The sequence below is a fragment of the Oncorhynchus mykiss genome, chromosome 17, assembly GCF_013265735.2.
Source record: "Oncorhynchus mykiss isolate Arlee chromosome 17, USDA_OmykA_1.1, whole genome shotgun sequence".
Classification (NCBI taxonomy): Eukaryota; Metazoa; Chordata; class Actinopteri; order Salmoniformes; family Salmonidae; genus Oncorhynchus; species Oncorhynchus mykiss.
Genome location: NC_048581.1, coordinates 12,852,982 through 12,873,004, shown reverse-complemented (window position 1 = coordinate 12,873,004; position 20,023 = coordinate 12,852,982). Strand labels below are relative to the sequence as shown.

At 45.2% G+C, this 20,023-nt stretch overlaps 5 long non-coding RNA genes across 5 annotated transcripts; all 5 read right to left on the bottom strand.

Moving 5' to 3' along the window:
- Positions 1–421: 421 nt before the first annotated feature.
- Positions 422–2,575, bottom strand: LOC118940298. Its single transcript, XR_005036834.1, has 2 exons — positions 1,167–2,575; positions 422–1,068 (listed from the first exon to the last, which is right to left on the bottom strand). It is a non-coding gene; the product is annotated as an uncharacterized LOC118940298 (long non-coding RNA).
- Positions 2,576–4,536: 1,961 nt separating this feature from the next.
- Positions 4,537–6,306, bottom strand: LOC118940297. The gene is made up of 2 exons (XR_005036833.1): positions 5,282–6,306; positions 4,537–5,183 (listed from the first exon to the last, which is right to left on the bottom strand). It is a non-coding gene; the product is annotated as an uncharacterized LOC118940297 (long non-coding RNA).
- A 2,345-nt stretch (positions 6,307–8,651) lies between these two features.
- On the bottom strand, positions 8,652–10,562 carry LOC118940296. The gene is made up of 2 exons (XR_005036832.1): positions 9,397–10,562; positions 8,652–9,298 (listed from the first exon to the last, which is right to left on the bottom strand). It is a non-coding gene; the product is annotated as an uncharacterized LOC118940296 (long non-coding RNA).
- A 2,110-nt stretch (positions 10,563–12,672) lies between these two features.
- LOC118940295 lies at positions 12,673–14,583 on the bottom strand. Its single transcript, XR_005036831.1, has 2 exons — positions 13,418–14,583; positions 12,673–13,319 (listed from the first exon to the last, which is right to left on the bottom strand). It is a non-coding gene; the product is annotated as an uncharacterized LOC118940295 (long non-coding RNA).
- Positions 14,584–16,692: 2,109 nt separating this feature from the next.
- Positions 16,693–18,928, bottom strand: LOC118940293. Its single transcript, XR_005036829.1, has 2 exons — positions 17,438–18,928; positions 16,693–17,339 (listed from the first exon to the last, which is right to left on the bottom strand). It is a non-coding gene; the product is annotated as an uncharacterized LOC118940293 (long non-coding RNA).
- Between the last annotated feature and the right edge of the window lie 1,095 nt (positions 18,929–20,023).

The following is a 20,023-nucleotide window of genomic DNA, read 5'->3' as shown; positions in this document are numbered from 1 at the left end:
AGGTTTCCAGGACCACCGAATGGAGGAGGAGGAAGAAGCTGGAGTCTGGCATTAAAGTCAGAGCGCACAAGCCATACGAAGGCTATAAGTGCTCTAAATGTGGCAAGCCTAAAACTTCTGAGTTTGGACACAGTATGTATGGTTCTGTGCCGCTACCTCTGGTGGCCAAACTGTGGAGGAGTGACTGGCACTCATGAGGACCCAGCATGGTGCTAGCCAAGGCCAGTAAACTCTGACTCGTGTGTACATTGTAAAGTTGTTTTTGTACGTATGTTCTTTGTAAAAAAAAAAAGTACGACGTTCATTGTTAATCTCTTGTACATTTAGTTATTTTAAAATCATCTTAACTTGTACAGTAGGATGGGTTGTTTCACACATGACATTCCCTGTGAAATAAATAATTGAATGCGAGCACTTTTTCTCCCTTAAATTCATTTTGATTTATTGTCATACACTCTTCTTTAAAGTTCAACAAACAAGAAGACAAGCAAATAAGTCATCATTTTCTTACTCAATAAACACACTGTTTACAGAGTTGTAACACACAAAAAAACAAATAATGCTGGGAAACACAAGCCCCCACCTCCACACCTGACATGTAGCCAGCCGTCCATGGTGGCCTCCAGTTCTGAACACACAAGGACCCACCTCCACACCTGACATGTAGCCATCCATGGTGTCCCCCAGTTCTGAACAGGCGGTTCCCCAAAGGTGATTTCTTTATTTTTTTAAATCTATTTTTTTTAGTCCATACATTTTGTTTATCTTACAAAAATAAACAATCCAAACAATAAAATATCAATACAACTTAAGTCAATTAAAAGAAAAGCAATTACCCCAAAATGAATGCGTTCGTTCAAATAACATGTATCAATCAGGGTCAGGTCCCTACACTTACGTAGCCGCACTCTTGGGCCGGATGGTGTTGGCAGGGGTGGTGCTGGCTGGGGCGGGCCTGGCCACAGCAGCTACCCCCTCCTGGTCTCTGCACTGAATGTAGCCAATCAAGGCGGCCATTGCACTCCCAGGATAACGGGGTGTCTGCGCCCTCAAGCTCCTGACATATATCTGTGTGAGACACAGCAGAGGGAACGTTTCAGATGTAAAATGTTGCATAAAACACACTGAGATTAACATAGAAAACACAAAAGATGCGTGCCCCTTACTTTATCCTGTCCGCACCTGTAGCCTCATACAGGTCCTGTAGTGAGTCCCACTTGTACTTCCCGATGCCGACAAGGGCCTTGCCCTCCTGGCAGTCCTTCCTGCCTCCAAGGCCCTCCTCAGAAAGTGCTGAGGTAAATTCATCAACTATAATTACTCCACATTGTTAAGATATTAAACACTAGGCCAAATTGGACACAGTTGTCTTGTCTCCTGCATACTGCCTGGGGTGTGTGGCCTTGAGGACCAACTCCTGTGAGGGCGAGAAACGGAACCTTGGATTTTCCATCTTAGGAGGCAAGAAAAATACTATTATCATGACTGATGAGTGCAGTGACAAGTGACAGCATAACCGTATTAGATTCATATAAAGGAACTTACGTTTGCTTGATAGGTCTGCTAGGAGGAGGACAGCAGTGGGAAGTTAGGGGGTTATGGGTAGGATTAGGGTGATTATTATTTCACATGCAGTTAAATTCAGTTTACATAGAAAGACACGTTTGCCCCCAATGACCATCAATACAATTCATTCAACTACATACACTTCAAATGCATGCCATTAAAAAACAAAAGAAAATATACAATTAAATAGTATAGAATTCCAACTTTTAGTTGATATAGAGGTTAGCTAAGGTTTTACAGGATTGTCAGTGGTCAAATAAACTTTGTGAGTTTTGTCCACCTACAGTAGCTAGCGATATACGAACGTTGTTAAATTACACAATTTGGGTAGCCCCTGTAGTCAAACAAGTCGGTTGGCGAGACGTGTTATTGTCATATTTCCTCACATTTAGTCATCATTCGTTGTTAAATGAAGCACAATTACCTCATATACTCACCGAGTGGCATCGATGGCTGACAGAAAAATAATGTATAGCCAATGCTAACTTGCCTGTGCAGCAGCAGCTACAGTAGCTAGCGATCTACGAAAGTTATTAAATTACACCGTTTGGGAAGCCCCTGTAGTCAAACAAGTCGGTTGACTAGACATGCTATTGTCATATTTCATCACATTTATAGTTGTTGACTTTAAATTCGTTGCAAATTAAGCAAAATTACCTCAGATACTCACCGAGTAGCATCAATGGCTGACAGAAAAATATTTTCTGATGAAGTGACGTTGGGAACATTTCAGAGGAAGATGATTGGCTTAAAAACTTTTGGAACAAGCTAGGCTCTTCATTGGTGTATTTTTGCTCTCTTTCTCCAATTTGAAACAAACTGAAGCATCTGATTGGAGGAGAGGACTAATGGAACAATATGGGTATTTGGAACATTTGGAACAGAAAAATGAGCAAATTGCCCAAGGATATTGCCCATTCTTCTCTGTCGAAGGAGGAGGGGAAATGGGGGGTTTTGCTGGGTGAGAGGAGGAGTTGGCAGGGATGTGTCAACAATGCATATTAAGTAGCCATGTGCTTTGAGCCCCAGGTCTAATATTTTTTACTATTATATCCCTATTCTACCCTCCTATAATTCCCTCCCCATCCGCTATATTTTTCCCACTATCTTCCCCTCCCATTTTCACCTCCCCTATTTCCCTCTTTATACTTCCCTACCCCTTTTCTCCCCTCGCATATTACCCTCCCTCTCACCTATATTTTCCCCACTATTTTCGGCTCCCATATTTAATTTCCCTACCCATATTTCCCTCCCCCCTATTCTCCTTCTACCTCCCCTATTGTCCCCTCCTATAATTCCCTCCCCATCCCCTATATTTTTCCCACTATTTCCCCCTCCCATATTTCACTTCCCTACCCTTATTTCCCCTCCCCTATATTTTTCCCACTATTTACCCCACCCCTATTTCTCCCATCCCCTATTTTCCCCTCAGTTATGCCCCGCCCCCTCCCCTATTTCACTCCCCTCCCCTATTTTCCACCACTTTCCCCCTCGTCTATTTTTTCCTTATTTTCCCCACCTCTACTTTCTGTCCCTCTCCTATTTTTCCTCCTCCCCTATTTTCCCCTCCATTATTTCCCCCTCCCTTATCTCCCTCCCTATATTTCCCCCACTATTTTCCTCTCCCATATTTCACTTCCCTACCCCTATTTTCCCCCTCCCATATCTCCCTCCCCCTCCCTATATTTTCCCCACTATTTTCCACTTCCCCTATATTTCCCTTTCCTTCCCCTATTTTCTGCCACGTTTCCCCTCCCTTAATTTCCCTCCCCATTACCCTTCCCCTATTTCCCTCCTTATATTCCCCTCTCCTAATTTTTCCCTCCCATATTTCTCCCTCCCCCATATTTTTCCCCATTATCCCCCTATTTCCTGCCACTTTTCCCCTCTCATATTTCTCTCCTCCCCTTTTTCTCAGACCCTACACTGCTATGATGGTGTAGCCCAGCACGCCATCAATGAGCCGAGTCCAACCTCGGTAAGGACCCAGATGTCCCAGACGGGACTCCTGATCTATTTGAGGGAGGAGAGGAGGATGACCCCACCATGTCCTTGCCCGACCTCGATGACCGTCTCCCACCAGTCCCTCCACTCAGGAAGGCCACTCCACCGCCCACTCAACCCATCCCAGGTACCTGTCGTCACACCCCCTCGATGACTGTCTCCCACCAGTCCCTCCACTCCACCGCCCACTCAACCCATCCCAGGTACCTGTCGTCACACCCCCTGATGACACTGCACCAGCTGCCAGTCAGGACCCAGGGGATGATGTAAGTGCCTATCCACGTCCTATACAGCTCACTCAAGTTTCTTTCCATTCATAACTATTAATGTGACTATTAATCCAACCCTTCCCCATGACTCTTCTATTTCCAGGAGTACATAGGACCTGATGGGGTTAGTGGATACCAGCACGTGGTCCTCCTGGCCACTAGTCAGCCACTGCCACCTCCACCCAGTCTGTATTCCACCTCCCTCCCTATAAACGCCAGTCTTCCAAGACCTGCCTTCGACCTCCACTCCTCTTCCCCCTCCTGCTGGTGGACCCAAGGTTTCCAGGACCACCGAATGGAGGAGGAGGAAGAAGCTGGAGTCTGGCATTAAAGTCAGAGCGCACAAGCCATACGAAGGCTATAAGTGCTCTAAATGTGGCAAGCCTAAAACTTCTGAGTTTGGACACAGTATGTATGGTTCTGTGCCGCTACCTCTGGTGGCCAAACTGTGGAGGAGTGACTGGCACTCATGAGGACCCAGCATGGTGCTAGCCAAGGCCAGTAAACTCTGACTCGTGTGTACATTGTAAAGTTGTTTTTGTACGTATGTTCTTTGTAAAAAAAAAAAGTACGACGTTCATTGTTAATCTCTTGTACATTTAGTTATTTTAAAATCATCTTAACTTGTACAGTAGGATGGGTTGTTTCACACATGACATTCCCTGTGAAATAAATAATTGAATGCGAGCACTTTTTCTCCCTTAAATTCATTTTGATTTATTGTCATACACTCTTCTTTAAAGTTCAACAAACAAGAAGACAAGCAAATAAGTCATCATTTTCTTACTCAATAAACACACTGTTTACAGAGTTGTAACACACAAAAAAACAAATAATGCTGGGAAACACAAGCCCCCACCTCCACACCTGACATGTAGCCAGCCGTCCATGGTGGCCTCCAGTTCTGAACACACAAGGACCCACCTCCACACCTGACATGTAGCCATCCATGGTGTCCCCCAGTTCTGAACAGGCGGTTCCCCAAAGGTGATTTCTTTATTTTTTTAAATCTATTTTTTTTAGTCCATACATTTTGTTTATCTTACAAAAATAAACAATCCAAACAATAAAATATCAATACAACTTAAGTCAATTAAAAGAAAAGCAATTACCCCAAAATGAATGCGTTCGTTCAAATAACATGTATCAATCAGGGTCAGGTCCCTACACTTACGTAGCCGCACTCTTGGGCCGGATGGTGTTGGCAGGGGTGGTGCTGGCTGGGGCGGGCCTGGCCACAGCAGCTACCCCCTCCTGGTCTCTGCACTGAATGTAGCCAATCAAGGCGGCCATTGCACTCCCAGGATAACGGGGTGTCTGCGCCCTCAAGCTCCTGACATATATCTGTGTGAGACACAGCAGAGGGAACGTTTCAGATGTAAAATGTTGCATAAAACACACTGAGATTAACATAGAAAACACAAAAGATGCGTGCCCCTTACTTTATCCTGTCCGCACCTGTAGCCTCATACAGGTCCTGTAGTGAGTCCCACTTGTACTTCCCGATGCCGACAAGGGCCTTGCCCTCCTGGCAGTCCTTCCTGCCTCCAAGGCCCTCCTCAGAAAGTGCTGAGGTAAATTCATCAACTATAATTACTCCACATTGTTAAGATATTAAACACTAGGCCAAATTGGACACAGTTGTCTTGTCTCCTGCATACTGCCTGGGGTGTGTGGCCTTGAGGACCAACTCCTGTGAGGGCGAGAAACGGAACCTTGGATTTTCCATCTTAGGAGGCAAGAAAAATACTATTATCATGACTGATGAGTGCAGTGACAAGTGACAGCATAACCGTATTAGATTCATATAAAGGAACTTACGTTTGCTTGATAGGTCTGCTAGGAGGAGGACAGCAGTGGGAAGTTAGGGGGTTATGGGTAGGATTAGGGTGATTATTATTTCACATGCAGTTAAATTCAGTTTACATAGAAAGACACGTTTGCCCCCAATGACCATCAATACAATTCATTCAACTACATACACTTCAAATGCATGCCATTAAAAAACAAAAGAAAATATACAATTAAATAGTATAGAATTCCAACTTTTAGTTGATATAGAGGTTAGCTAAGGTTTTACAGGATTGTCAGTGGTCAAATAAACTTTGTGAGTTTTGTCCACCTACAGTAGCTAGCGATATACGAACGTTGTTAAATTACACAATTTGGGTAGCCCCTGTAGTCAAACAAGTCGGTTGGCGAGACGTGTTATTGTCATATTTCCTCACATTTAGTCATCATTCGTTGTTAAATGAAGCACAATTACCTCATATACTCACCGAGTGGCATCGATGGCTGACAGAAAAATAATGTATAGCCAATGCTAACTTGCCTGTGCAGCAGCAGCTACAGTAGCTAGCGATCTACGAAAGTTATTAAATTACACCGTTTGGGAAGCCCCTGTAGTCAAACAAGTCGGTTGACTAGACATGCTATTGTCATATTTTATCACATTTATAGTTGTTGACTTTAAATTCGTTGCAAATTAAGCAAAATTACCTCAGATACTCACCGAGTAGCATCAATGGCTGACAGAAAAAGATTTTCTGATGAAGTGACGTTGGGAACATTTCAGAGGAAGATGATTGGCTTAAAAACTTTTGGAACAAGCTAGGCTCTTCATTGGTGTATTTTTGCTCTCTTTCTCCAATTTGAAACAAACTGAAGCATCTGATTGGAGGAGAGGACTAATGGAACAATATGGGTATTTGGAACATTTGGAACAGAAAAATGAGCAAATTGCCCAAGGATATTGCCCATTCTTCTCTGTCGAAGGAGGAGGGGAAATGGGGGGTTTTGCTGGGTGAGAGGAGGAGTTGGCAGGGATGTGTCAACAATGCATATTAAGTAGCCATGTGCTTTGAGCCCCAGGTCTAATATTTTTTACTATTATATCCCTATTCTACCCTCCTATAATTCCCTCCCCATCCGCTATATTTTTCCCACTATCTTCCCCTCCCATTTTCACCTCCCCTATTTCCCTCTTTATACTTCCCTACCCCTTTTCTCCCCTCGCATATTACCCTCCCTCTCACCTATATTTTCCCCACTATTTTCGGCTCCCATATTTAATTTCCCTACCCCTATTTCCCTCCCCCCTATTCTCCTTCTACCTCCCCTATTGTCCCCTCCTATAATTCCCTCCCCATCCCCTATATTTTTCCCACTATTTCCCCCTCCCATATTTCACTTCCCTACCCTTATTTCCCCTCCCCTATATTTTTCCCACTATTTACCCCACCCCTATTTCTCCCATCCCCTATTTTCCCCTCAGTTATGCCCCGCCCCCTCCCCTATTTCACTCCCCTCCCCTATTTTCCACCACTTTCCCCCTCGTCTATTTTTTCCTTATTTTCCCCACCTCTACTTTCTGTCCCTCTCCTATTTTTCCTCCTCCCCTATTTTCCCCTCCATTATTTCCCCCTCCCTTATCTCCCTCCCTATATTTCCCCCACTATTTTCCTCTCCCATATTTCACTTCCCTACCCCTATTTTCCCCCTCCCATATCTCCCTCCCCCTCCCTATATTTTCCCCACTATTTTCCACTTCCCCTATATTTCCCTTTCCTTCCCCTATTTTCTGCCACGTTTCCCCTCCCTTAATTTCCCTCCCCATTACCCTTCCCCTATTTCCCTCCTTATATTCCCCTCTCCTAATTTTTCCCTCCCATATTTCTCCCTCCCCCATATTTTTCCCCATTATCCCCCTATTTCCTGCCACTTTTCCCCTCTCATATTTCTCTCCTCCCCTTTTTCTCAGACCCTACACTGCTATGATGGTGTAGCCCAGCACGCCATCAATGAGCCGAGTCCAACCTCGGTAAGGACCCAGATGTCCCAGACGGGACACCTGATCTATTTGAGGGAGGAGAGGAGGATGACCCCACCATGTCCTTGCCCGACCTCGATGACCGTCTCCCACCAGTCCCTCCACTCAGGAAGGCCACTCCACCGCCCACTCAACCCATCCCAGGTACCTGTCGTCACACCCCCTCGATGACTGTCTCCCACCAGTCCCTCCACTCCACCGCCCACTCAACCCATCCCAGGTACCTGTCGTCACACCCCCTGATGACACTGCACCAGCTGCCAGTCAGGACCCAGGGGATGATGTAAGTGCCTATCCACGTCCTATACAGCTCACTCAAGTTTCTTTCCATTCATAACTATTAATGTGACTATTAATCCAACCCTTCCCCATGACTCTTCTATTTCCAGGAGTACATAGGACCTGATGGGGTTAGTGGATACCAGCACGTGGTCCTCCTGGCCACTAGTCAGCCACTGCCACCTCCACCCAGTCTGTATTCCACCTCCCTCCCTATAAACGCCAGTCTTCCAAGACCTGCCTTCGACCTCCACTCCTCTTCCCCCTCCTGCTGGTGGACCCAAGGTTTCCAGGACCACCGAATGGAGGAGGAGGAAGAAGCTGGAGTCTGGCATTAAAGTCAGAGCGCACAAGCCATACGAAGGCTATAAGTGCTCTAAATGTGGCAAGCCTAAAACTTCTGAGTTTGGACACAGTATGTATGGTTCTGTGCCGCTACCTCTGGTGGCCAAACTGTGGAGGAGTGACTGGCACTCATGAGGACCCAGCATGGTGCTAGCCAAGGCCAGTAAACTCTGACTCGTGTGTACATTGTAAAGTTGTTTTTGTACGTATGTTCTTTGTAAAAAAAAAAAGTACGACGTTCATTGTTAATCTCTTGTACATTTAGTTATTTTAAAATCATCTTAACTTGTACAGTAGGATGGGTTGTTTCACACATGACATTCCCTGTGAAATAAATAATTGAATGCGAGCACTTTTTCTCCCTTAAATTCATTTTGATTTATTGTCATACACTCTTCTTTAAAGTTCAACAAACAAGAAGACAAGCAAATAAGTCATCATTTTCTTACTCAATAAACACACTGTTTACAGAGTTGTAACACACAAAAAAACAAATAATGCTGGGAAACACAAGCCCCCACCTCCACACCTGACATGTAGCCAGCCGTCCATGGTGGCCTCCAGTTCTGAACACACAAGGACCCACCTCCACACCTGACATGTAGCCATCCATGGTGTCCCCCAGTTCTGAACAGGCGGTTCCCCAAAGGTGATTTCTTTATTTTTTTAAATCTATTTTTTTTAGTCCATACATTTTGTTTATCTTACAAAAATAAACAATCCAAACAATAAAATATCAATACAACTTAAGTCAATTAAAAGAAAAGCAATTACCCCAAAATGAATGCGTTCGTTCAAATAACATGTATCAATCAGGGTCAGGTCCCTACACTTACGTAGCCGCACTCTTGGGCCGGATGGTGTTGGCAGGGGTGGTGCTGGCTGGGGCGGGCCTGGCCACAGCAGCTACCCCCTCCTGGTCTCTGCACTGAATGTAGCCAATCAAGGCGGCCATTGCACTCCCAGGATAACGGGGTGTCTGCGCCCTCAAGCTCCTGACATATATCTGTGTGAGACACAGCAGAGGGAACGTTTCAGATGTAAAATGTTGCATAAAACACACTGAGATTAACATAGAAAACACAAAAGATGCGTGCCCCTTACTTTATCCTGTCCGCACCTGTAGCCTCATACAGGTCCTGTAGTGAGTCCCACTTGTACTTCCCGATGCCGACAAGGGCCTTGCCCTCCTGGCAGTCCTTCCTGCCTCCAAGGCCCTCCTCAGAAAGTGCTGAGGTAAATTCATCAACTATAATTACTCCACATTGTTAAGATATTAAACACTAGGCCAAATTGGACACAGTTGTCTTGTCTCCTGCATACTGCCTGGGGTGTGTGGCCTTGAGGACCAACTCCTGTGAGGGCGAGAAACGGAACCTTGGATTTTCCATCTTAGGAGGCAAGAAAAATACTATTATCATGACTGATGAGTGCAGTGACAAGTGACAGCATAACCGTATTAGATTCATATAAAGGAACTTACGTTTGCTTGATAGGTCTGCTAGGAGGAGGACAGCAGTGGGAAGTTAGGGGGTTATGGGTAGGATTAGGGTGATTATTATTTCACATGCAGTTAAATTCAGTTTACATAGAAAGACACGTTTGCCCCCAATGACCATCAATACAATTCATTCAACTACATACACTTCAAATGCATGCCATTAAAAAACAAAAGAAAATATACAATTAAATAGTATAGAATTCCAACTTTTAGTTGATATAGAGGTTAGCTAAGGTTTTACAGGATTGTCAGTGGTCAAATAAACTTTGAGTTTTGTCCACCTACAGTAGCTAGCGATATACGAACGTTGTTAAATTACACAATTTGGGTAGCCCCTGTAGTCAAACAAGTCGGTTGGCGAGACGTGTTATTGTCATATTTCCTCACATTTAGTCATCATTCGTTGTTAAATGAAGCACAATTACCTCATATACTCACCGAGTGGCATCGATGGCTGACAGAAAAATAATGTATAGCCAATGCTAACTTGCCTGTGCAGCAGCAGCTACAGTAGCTAGCGATCTACGAAAGTTATTAAATTACACCGTTTGGGAAGCCCCTGTAGTCAAACAAGTCGGTTGACTAGACATGCTATTGTCATATTTCATCACATTTATAGTTGTTGACTTTAAATTCGTTGCAAATTAAGCAAAATTACCTCAGATACTCACCGAGTAGCATCAATGGCTGACAGAAAAAGATTTTCTGATGAAGTGACGTTGGGAACATTTCAGAGGAAGATGATTGGCTTAAAAACTTTTGGAACAAGCTAGGCTCTTCATTGGTGTATTTTTGCTCTCTTTCTCTGCCCAAGGATATTGCCCATTCTTCTCTGTCGAAGGAGGAGGGGAAATGGGGGGTTTTGCTGGGTGAGAGGAGGAGTTGGCAGGGATGTGTCAACAATGCATATTAAGTAGCCATGTGCTTTGAGCCCCAGGTCTAATATTTTTTACTATTATATCCCTATTCTACCCTCCTATAATTCCCTCCCCATCCGCTATATTTTTCCCACTATCTTCCCCTCCCATTTTCACCTCCCCTATTTCCCTCTTTATACTTCCCTACCCCTTTTCTCCCCTCGCATATTACCCTCCCTCTCACCTATATTTTCCCCACTATTTTCGGCTCCCATATTTAATTTCCCTACCCCTATTTCCCTCCCCCCTATTCTCCTTCTACCTCCCCTATTGTCCCCTCCTATAATTCCCTCCCCATCCCCTATATTTTTCCCACTATTTCCCCCTCCCATATTTCACTTCCCTACCCTTATTTCCCCTCCCCTATATTTTTCCCACTATTTACCCCACCCCTATTTCTCCCATCCCCTATTTTCCCCTCAGTTATGCCCCGCCCCCTCCCCTATTTCACTCCCCTCCCCTATTTTCCACCACTTTCCCCCTCGTCTATTTTTTCCTTATTTTCCCCACCTCTACTTTCTGTCCCTCTCCTATTTTTCCTCCTCCCCTATTTTCCCCTCCATTATTTCCCCCTCCCTTATCTCCCTCCCTATATTTCCCCCACTATTTTCCTCTCCCATATTTCACTTCCCTACCCCTATTTTCCCCCTCCCATATCTCCCTCCCCCTCCCTATATTTTCCCCACTATTTTCCACTTCCCCTATATTTCCCTTTCCTTCCCCTATTTTCTGCCACGTTTCCCCTCCCTTAATTTCCCTCCCCATTACCCTTCCCCTATTTCCCTCCTTATATTCCCCTCTCCTAATTTTTCCCTCCCATATTTCTCCCTCCCCCATATTTTTCCCCATTATCCCCCTATTTCCTGCCACTTTTCCCCTCTCATATTTCTCTCCTCCCCTTTTTCTCAGACCCTGCACTGCTATGATGGTGTAGCCCAGCACGCCATCAATGATCCGAGTCCAACCTCGGTAAGGACCCAGATGTCCCAGACGGGACACCTGATCTATTTGAGGGAGGAGAGGAGGATGACCCCACCATGTCCTTGCCCGACCTCGATGACCGTCTCCCACCAGTCCCTCCACTCAGGAAGGCCACTCCACCGCCCACTCAACCCATCCCAGGTACCTGTCGTCACACCCCCTCGATGACTGTCTCCCACCAGTCCCTCCACTCCACCGCCCACTCAACCCATCCCAGGTACCTGTCGTCACACCCCCTGATGACACTGCACCAGCTGCCAGTCAGGACCCAGGGGATGATGTAAGTGCCTATCCACGTCCTATACAGCTCACTCAAGTTTCTTTCCATTCATAACTATTAATGTGACTATTAATCCAACCCTTCCCCATGACTCTTCTATTTCCAGGAGTACATAGGACCTGATGGGGTTAGTGGATACCAGCACGTGGTCCTCCTGGCCACTAGTCAGCCACTGCCACCTCCACCCAGTCTGTATTCCACCTCCCTCCCTATAAACGCCAGTCTTCCAAGACCTGCCTTCGACCTCCACTCCTCTTCCCCCTCCTGCTGGTGGACCCAAGGTTTCCAGGACCACCGAATGGAGGAGGAGGAAGAAGCTGGAGTCTGGCATTAAAGTCAGAGCGCACAAGCCATACGAAGGCTATAAGTGCTCTAAATGTGGCAAGCCTAAAACTTCTGAGTTTGGACACAGTATGTATGGTTCTGTGCCGCTACCTCTGGTGGCCAAACTGTGGAGGAGTGACTGGCACTCATGAGGACCCAGCATGGTGCTAGCCAAGGCCAGTAAACTCTGACTCGTGTGTACATTGTAAAGTTGTTTTTGTACGTATGTTCTTTGTAAAAAAAAAAAAGTATGACGTTCATTGTTAATCTCTTGTACATTTAGTTATTTTAAAATCATCTTAACTTGTACAGTAGGATGGGTTGTTTCACACATGACATTCCCTGTGAAATAAATAATTGAATGCGAGCACTTTTTCTCCCTTAAATTCATTTTGATTTATTGTCATACACTCTTCTTTAAAGTTCAACAAACAAGAAGACAAGCAAATAAGTCATCATTTTCTTACTCAATAAACACACTGTTTACAGAGTTGTAACACACAAAAAAACAAATAATGCTGGGAAACACAAGCCCCCACCTCCACACCTGACATGTAGCCAGCCGTCCATGGTGGCCTCCAGTTCTGAACACACAAGGACCCACCTCCACACCTGACATGTAGCCATCCATGGTGTCCCCCAGTTCTGAACAGGCGGTTCCCCAAAGGTGATTTCTTTATTTTTTTAAATCTATTTTTTTTAGTCCATACATTTTGTTTATCTTACAAAAATAAACAATCCAAACAATAAAATATCAATACAACTTAAGTCAATTAAAAGAAAAGCAATTACCCCAAAATGAATGCGTTCGTTCAAATAACATGTATCAATCAGGGTCAGGTCCCTACACTTACGTAGCCGCACTCTTGGGCCGGATGGTGTTGGCAGGGGTGGTGCTGGCTGGGGCGGGCCTGGCCACAGCAGCTACCCCCTCCTGGTCTCTGCACTGAATGTAGCCAATCAAGGCGGCCATTGCACTCCCAGGATAACGGGGTGTCTGCGCCCTCAAGCTCCTGACATATATCTGTGTGAGACACAGCAGAGGGAACGTTTCAGATGTAAAATGTTGCATAAAACACACTGAGATTAACATAGAAAACACAAAAGATGCGTGCCCCTTACTTTATCCTGTCCGCACCTGTAGCCTCATACAGGTCCTGTAGTGAGTCCCACTTGTACTTCCCGATGCCGACAAGGGCCTTGCCCTCCTGGCAGTCCTTCCTGCCTCCAAGGCCCTCCTCAGAAAGTGCTGAGGTAAATTCATCAACTATAATTACTCCACATTGTTAAGATATTAAACACTAGGCCAAATTGGACACAGTTGTCTTGTCTCCTGCATACTGCCTGGGGTGTGTGGCCTTGAGGACCAACTCCTGTGAGGGCGAGAAACGGAACCTTGGATTTTCCATCTTAGGAGGCAAGAAAAATACTATTATCATGACTGATGAGTGCAGTGACAAGTGACAGCATAACCGTATTAGATTCATATAAAGGAACTTACGTTTGCTTGATAGGTCTGCTAGGAGGAGGACAGCAGTGGGAAGTTAGGGGGTTATGGGTAGGATTAGGGTGATTATTATTTCACATGCAGTTAAATTCAGTTTACATAGAAAGACACGTTTGCCCCCAATGACCATCAATACAATTCATTCAACTACATACACTTCAAATGCATGCCATTAAAAAACAAAAGAAAATATACAATTAAATAGTATAGAATTCCAACTTTTAGTTGATATAGAGGTTAGCTAAGGTTTTACAGGATTGTCAGTGGTCAAATAAACTTTGAGTTTTGTCCACCTACAGTAGCTAGCGATATACGAACGTTGTTAAATTACACAATTTGGGTAGCCCCTGTAGTCAAACAAGTCGGTTGGCGAGACGTGTTATTGTCATATTTCCTCACATTTAGTCATCATTCGTTGTTAAATGAAGCACAATTACCTCATATACTCACCGAGTGGCATCGATGGCTGACAGAAAAATAATGTATAGCCAATGCTAACTTGCCTGTGCAGCAGCAGCTACAGTAGCTAGCGATCTACGAAAGTTATTAAATTACACCGTTTGGGAAGCCCCTGTAGTCAAACAAGTCGGTTGACTAGACATGCTATTGTCATATTTCATCACATTTATAGTTGTTGACTTTAAATTCGTTGCAAATTAAGCAAAATTACCTCAGATACTCACCGAGTAGCATCAATGGCTGACAGAAAAAGATTTTCTGATGAAGTGACGTTGGGAACATTTCAGAGGAAGATGATTGGCTTAAAAACTTTTGGAACAAGCTAGGCTCTTCATTGGTGTATTTTTGCTCTCTTTCTCTGCCCAAGGATATTGCCCATTCTTCTCTGTCGAAGGAGGAGGGGAAATGGGGGGTTTTGCTGGGTGAGAGGAGGAGTTGGCAGGGATGTGTCAACAATGCATATTAAGTAGCCATGTGCTTTGAGCCCCAGGTCTAATATTTTTTACTATTATATCCCTATTCTACCCTCCTATAATTCCCTCCCCATCCGCTATATTTTTCCCACTATCTTCCCCTCCCATTTTCACCTCCCCTATTTCCCTCTTTATACTTCCCTACCCCTTTTCTCCCCTCGCATATTACCCTCCCTCTCACCTATATTTTCCCCACTATTTTCGGCTCCCATATTTAATTTCCCTACCCCTATTTCCCTCCCCCCTATTCTCCTTCTACCTCCCCTATTGTCCCCTCCTATAATTCCCTCCCCATCCCCTATATTTTTCCCACTATTTCCCCCTCCCATATTTCACTTCCCTACCCTTATTTCCCCTCCCCTATATTTTTCCCACTATTTACCCCACCCCTATTTCTCCCATCCCCTATTTTCCCCTCAGTTATGCCCCGCCCCCTCCCCTATTTCACTCCCCTCCCCTATTTTCCACCACTTTCCCCCTCGTCTATTTTTTCCTTATTTTCCCCACCTCTACTTTCTGTCCCTCTCCTATTTTTCCTCCTCCCCTATTTTCCCCTCCATTATTTCCCCCTCCCTTATCTCCCTCCCTATATTTCCCCCACTATTTTCCTCTCCCATATTTCACTTCCCTACCCCTATTTTCCCCCTCCCATATCTCCCTCCCCCTCCCTATATTTTCCCCACTATTTTCCACTTCCCCTATATTTCCCTTTCCTTCCCCTATTTTCTGCCACGTTTCCCCTCCCTTAATTTCCCTCCCCATTACCCTTCCCCTATTTCCCTCCTTATATTCCCCTCTCCTAATTTTTCCCTCCCATATTTCTCCCTCCCCCATATTTTTCCCCATTATCCCCCTATTTCCTGCCACTTTTCCCCTCTCATATTTCTCTCCTCCCCTTTTTCTCAGACCCTGCACTGCTATGATGGTGTAGCCCAGCACGCCATCAATGATCCGAGTCCAACCTCGGTAAGGACCCAGATGTCCCAGACGGGACACCTGATCTATTTGAGGGAGGAGAGGAGGATGACCCCACCATGTCCTTGCCCGACCTCGATGACCGTCTCCCACCAGTCCCTCCACTCAGGAAGGCCACTCCACCGCCCACTCAACCCATCCCAGGTACCTGTCGTCACACCCCCTCGATGACTGTCTCCCACCAGTCCCTCCACTCCACCGCCCACTCAACCCATCCCAGGTACCTGTCGTCACACCCCCTGATGACACTGCACCAGCTGCCAGTCAGGACCCAGGGGATGATGTAAGTGCCTATCCACGTCCTATACAGCTCACTCAAGTTTCTTTCCATTCATAACTATTAATGTGACTATTAATCCAACCCTTCCCCATGACTCTTCTATTTCCAGGAGTACATAGGACCTGATGGGGTTAGTGGATACCAGCACGTGGTCCTCCTGGCCACTAGTCAGCCACTGCCACCTCCACCCAGTCTGTATTCCACCTCCCTCCCTATAAACGCCAGTCTTCCAAGACCTGCCTTCGACCTCCACTCCTCTTCCCCCTCCTGCTGGTGGACCCAAGGTTTCCAGGACCACCGAATGGAGGAGGAGGAAGAAGCTGGAGTCTGGCATTAAAGTCAGAGCGCACAAGCCATACGAAGGCTATAAGTGCTCTAAATGTGGCAAGCCTAAAACTTCTGAGTTTGGACACAGTATGTATGGTTCTGTGCCGCTACCTCTGGTGGCCAAACTGTGGAGGAGTGACTGGCACTCATGAGGACCCAGCATGGTGCTAGCCAAGGCCAGTAAACTCTGACTCGTGTGTACATTGTAAAGTTGTTTTTGTACGTATGTTCTTTGTAAAAAAAAAAAGTATGACGTTCATTGTTAATCTCTTGTACATTTAGTTATTTTAAAATCATCTTAACTTGTACAGTAGGATGGGTTGTTTCACACATGACATTCCCTGTGAAATAAATAATTGAATGCGAGCACTTTTTCTCCCTTAAATTCATTTTGATTTATTGTCATACACTCTTCTTTAAAGTTCAACAAACAAGAAGACAAGCAAATAAGTCATCATTTTCTTACTCAATAAACACACTGTTTACAGAGTTGTAACACACAAAAAAACAAATAATGCTGGGAAACACAAGCCCCCACCTCCACACCTGACATGTAGCCAGCCGTCCATGGTGGCCTCCAGTTCTGAACACACAAGGACCCACCTCCACACCTGACATGTAGCCATCCATGGTGTCCCCCAGTTCTGAACAGGCGGTTCCCCAAAGGTGATTTCTTTATTTTTTTAAATCTATTTTTTTTAGTCCATACATTTTGTTTATCTTACAAAAATAAACAATCCAAACAATAAAATATCAATACAACTTAAGTCAATTAAAAGAAAAGCAATTACCCCAAAATGAATGCGTTCGTTCAAATAACATGTATCAATCAGGGTCAGGTCCCTACACTTACGTAGCCGCACTCTTGGGCCGGATGGTGTTGGCAGGGGTGGTGCTGGCTGGGGCGGGCCTGGCCACAGCAGCTACCCCCTCCTGGTCTCTGCACTGAATGTAGCCAATCAAGGCGGCCATTGCACTCCCAGGATAACGGGGTGTCTGCGCCCTCAAGCTCCTGACATATATCTGTGTGAGACACAGCAGAGGGAACGTTTCAGATGTAAAATGTTGCATAAAACACACTGAGATTAACATAGAAAACACAAAAGATGCGTGCCCCTTACTTTATCCTGTCCGCACCTGTAGCCTCATACAGGTCCTGTAGTGAGTCCCACTTGTACTTCCCGATGCCGACAAGGGCCTTGCCCTCCTGGCAGTCCTTCCTGCCTCCAAGGCCCTCCTCAGAAAGTGCTGAGGTAAATTCATCAACTATAATTACTCCACATTGTTAAGATATTAAACACTAGGCCAAATTGGACACAGTTGTCTTGTGTCCTGCATACTGCCTGGGGTGTGTGGCCTTGAGGACCAACTCCTGTGAGGGCGAGAAACGGAACCTTGGATTTTCCATCTTAGGAGGCAAGAAAAATACTATTATCATGACTGATGAGTGCAGTGACAAGTGACAGCATAACCGTATTAGATTCATATAAAGGAACTTACGTTTGCTTGATAGGTCTGCTAGGAGGAGGACAGCAGTGGGGGGTTTGGGGGTTATGGGTAGGATGATTATTATTTCATTTGCAGTTAAATTCAGTTTACATAGAAAGACACGTTTGCCCCCAATGACCATCAATACAATTCATTCAACTACATACACTTCAAATGCATGCCATCAAAAAACAAAAGAAAATATACAATTAAATAGTATAGAATTCCAACTTTTAGTTGATATAGATGTTAGCTAAGGTTTTACAGGATTGTCAGTGGTCAAATAAACTTTGTGAGTTTTGTCCACCTACAGTAGCTAGCGATTTACGAACGTTGTTAAATTACACAATTTGGGTAGCCACTGTAGTCAAACAAGTCGGTTGGCTAGACGTGTTATTGTCATATTTCATCACATTTATAGTTGTTGACTTTAAATTCGTTGCAAATTAAGCAAAATTACCTCAGATACTCACCGAGTAGCATCAATGGCTGGCAGAACAATTATTTATAGCCAACGCTAACTTGCCTGTGCAGCAGCAGGCTACAGTAGCTAGCGATCTACGAAAGTTGTTAAATTACACCGTTTGGGAAGCCCCTGTAGTCAAACAATTCGGTTGACTAGACGTGTTATTGTCATATTTCATCACATTTATAGTTGTTGACTTTAAATTCGTTGCAAATTAAGCAAAATTACCTCAGATACTCACCGAGTAGCATCAATGGCTGACAGAAAAAGATTTTGTGATGAAGTGACGTTAGGAACATTTCAGAGGAAGATGATTGGCTTAAAAACTTTTGGAACAAGCTAGGCTCTTCATTGGTGTATTTTTGCTCTCTTTCTCCAATTTGAAACAAACTGAAGCATCTGATTGGAGGAGAGGACTAATGGTACAATATGGGTATTTGGAACATTTGGAACAGAAAAATGAGCAAATTGCCCAAGGATATTGCCCATTCTTCTCTGTCGAAGGAGGAGGGGAAATGGGGGGTTTTGCTGGGTGAGAGGAGGAGTTGGCAGGCATGTGTCAACAATGCATATTAAGTAGCCATGTGCTTTGAGCACCAGGTCTAACATTTTTTACTATTATATCCCTATTCTCCCCTCCTATAATTCCCTCCCCATCCCCTATATTTTCCCCACTATCTTCCCCTCCCATTTTCACCTCCCCTATTTCCCTCTTTATACTTCCCTCCCCCTTTTCTCCCCTCGCATATTTCCCTCCCTCTCACCTATATTTTCCCCACTATTTTCGGCTCCCATATTTAATTTCCCTACCCCTATTTCCCTCCCCCCTATTCTCCTTCTACCTCCCCTATTGTCCCCTCACCTCCCCTATTCTCCCCTCCTATAATTCCCTCCCCATTCCCCCTATATTTTTCCCACTATTTCCCCCTCCCATATTTCCCTTTCCCTCCCCTATATTTCACTTCCCTACCCTTATTTCCCCTCCCCTATATTTTTCCCACTATTTACCCCACCCCTATTTTCCCCTCACTTATGCCCCGCCCCCTCCCCTATTTTCCACCACTTTCCCCCTCGTCTATTTTTTCCTTATTTTCCCCCACCTCTACTTTCTGTCCCTCCCCTATTTTCCCCTCCATTATTTCCCTTTCCTTCCCCTATTTCCCCCCTCCCTTATCTCCCTCCCTATATTTCCCCCACTATTTTCCTCTCCCATATTTCACTTCCCTACCCCTATTTTCCCCCTCCCATATCTCCCTCCCCCCTCCCTATATTTTCCCCACTATTTTCCACTTCCCCTATATTTCCCTTTCCTTCCCCTATTTTCTGCCACGTTTCCCCTCCCTTAATTTCCCTCCCCATTACCCTTCCCCTATTTCCCTCCTTATATTCCCCTCTCCTAATTTTTCCCTCCCCCATATTTTTCCCCATTATCCCCCTATTTCCTGCCACTTTTCCCCTCTCATATTTCTCTCCTCCCCTTTTTCTCAGACCCTGCACTGCTATGATGGTGTAGCCCAGCACGCCATCAATGAGCCGAGTCCAACCTCGGTAAGGACCCAGATGTCCCAGACGGGACACCTGATCTATTTGAGGGAGGAGAGGAGGATGAACCCACCATGTCCTTGCCCGACCTCGATGACCGTCTCCCACCAGTCCCTCCACTCAGGAAGGCCACTCCACCGCCCACTCAACCCATCCCAGGTACCTGTCGTCACACCCCCTGATGACACTGCACCAGCTGCCAGTCAGGACC